General features: G+C 35.1%; 1 non-coding gene across 1 annotated transcript; it reads right to left on the reverse strand.

The window, feature by feature from the left end:
• Positions 1-304: 304 nt before the first annotated feature.
• Positions 305-411, reverse strand: LOC136231521 (small nucleolar RNA R71). The gene has a single exon (XR_010689896.1). It is a non-coding gene; the product is annotated as a small nucleolar RNA R71 (small nucleolar RNA).
• Positions 412-2,428: the final 2,017 nt, after the last annotated feature.

The following is a 2,428-nucleotide window of genomic DNA, read 5'->3' on the forward strand; positions in this document are numbered from 1 at the left end:
CCGTATAAACGCAAATCAATTTGAAATTAAGTCTGCTTTGCTTAATATGTTGCAAAACAACGTAACGTTTTATGGACTACCTAACGAAAACCCTAATGCACATTTGACAAATTTCTTAGAAATTTGTGACACTTTTAAAATTACTGATGTAACAGCCGAAGCAATCAAACTTCGCCTCTTTCCTTTCACTTTGAAGGATAAGGCAAAAATTTGGTTAACTTCTATGTCTGCTGCAACATTTGAAACTTGGGACCAATTAGCCCAAGCATTTTTACAAAAATATTTTCCCTTAGCAAAAACCGCAAGAGTCATCAAAGAGTTGACATCTTTTACACAAAATGATAATGAAACTCTTTATGAAGCTTGGGAACGTTTTAAAGAACTTCAACGTTTATGCCCACACCACCAACTGCCAGATGCACTTTTAATGCAGACATTCTATAATGGATTAAATCCTACAACTAGAGGTTCATTAGATGCTATGTCTGGAGGGTTATTTATGAAGAAGACGTCCGCCCAAGCAAGAGAACTTTTGGAAGAAATGGCAATCAACAGCAGTATGTGGCCCGCCGAGCGTGGCCATATACCGACGGCGAAACCATCATCCTCAGGTACATCATCGGTTAAAGGTATAATGAATCTTGATCCAGTAGCAATGTTACAAGCCCAATTTTCTGCCTTATCGCACAAAATTGATAAGTTTATGGCACCATGCGATCCTAATGATCCAATCCAGAGAGACATTGATTACGAAGGTATGAATGAGATTGAACAGGTAAATTTTGTCCAAGGACAAAACCAAACTACTAATCCTTATTCTAATACTTATAATCCTGGATGGAGAAATCATCCTAACTTTAATTGGAAAGATAGTAATAATAATAATAATGCAAATGCTAATCAATATCTTGTAAATAATTATCAAAATCAAACAAGAGATACGATTAGCACTTTATCTTCAAAAATCGACAAATTTATTGATGCTATGAATGGAAAGGTAAGTAATCAAGACGATGGTTTTAAACGGATCGAAATAAATTCGATCAGCTTATCAAAAACCAATCATCTAGCATCCATAATTTGGAGGTTCAAATTGGACAACTTGCTAAATCAATTCCATCCCGCAAAGAGGGAAGTCTTCCCAGCCAAACTGAAGAAAATCCGAAAGAGCATGTTAAGGCTATCAGTCTTCGTTCAGGGAAAAACTATTTAGGTCCGGAAATGCCCGGAAATTCAACTTTACCTGGAAATGATTTACCAAAATCCAAAGAAGATACGTTAAAACAAAAAGATACGCCAATTGACTCTAATCCGAAACCTTTTGTACCAAAACCACCTTTTCCACACAGGGTCCGAAATAAGGACCATGATAAACAACTTTTATCATTTTTAGATAAACTTAAAAATTTGCATATAAATTTAACATTCATGGATGCAATTACGCAAATTCCTAACTATGGAAAATTCTTGAAAGATTTAATCTCAAAAAAGATTAGTTGGGAAGGAATTTCATCCATTTCACTTTCTGAAGAATGTAGTTCGATAGTATCAAGCAAATTACCTACTAAACTCAAAGATCCCGGATGCTTTACCATTCCGTGTACTTTGGGAAATATGGAATTCCCAAGTTGTCTTTGTGATTTAGGAGCTAGTATAAACTTGATGCCATTGTCTATTTTTGAGAAATTAGGTTTAGAAGAAGACATCAAGCGTACCAATATGGTTTTGCAATTAGCGGATCAATCCACTAAAAGGCCATATGGTATAATTGAAGACGTTTTAGTGAAAGTTGACAAATTTATTTTTCCTACTGATTTTGTTATCTTAGATTTTGCTTATGATGCTAATTGTCCGCTAATGTTTGGTAGACCATTCATGAATACGGGACGTGCTCTAGTTGATGTGTCGGAAGGAAAAGTAGTTTTAAGAATAGGTGACGATAAGATCGAGTTCGATATGAATCAAGCAATGAAATATCCTATGGAGGATTTCGCTTGTATGAAACTTGATTTAATTGAAGAATGTGTTAATGACATTGTTCAAAGAGAAGAAATAATAGAACCTATAATGGGTGAAGAATTAGAAGATAAGGACCCAGGGCCTTTGATTCGAGAAGATGGACCGGTTCCGCCTTCGGTCGTAATTCCACCTAAATTAGAACTTAAAGAATTACCAAACCATTTGAGATACAACAAAGAATATTGGACTATTAAGGAACTTAACTTCGATTTACAACAAGCAGGAAAACTTAAGTCCAGATGGACCGGACCGTATTTAGTCGTCAAAACATTCGACTATGGTTCTTTGGAACTTGAGGAAACCAACGGTAATCGTTTTAAAGTTAACGGTAATCGATGTAAAATTTATTACGAAAATATTTCCGAAATAGGAACTAATTTCGTAACAAGATTTCCTGACATATAAATCA

This window comes from Euphorbia lathyris, chromosome 5, assembly GCF_963576675.1.
Source record: "Euphorbia lathyris chromosome 5, ddEupLath1.1, whole genome shotgun sequence".
In the NCBI taxonomy this organism is placed as follows: Eukaryota; Viridiplantae; Streptophyta; class Magnoliopsida; order Malpighiales; family Euphorbiaceae; genus Euphorbia; species Euphorbia lathyris.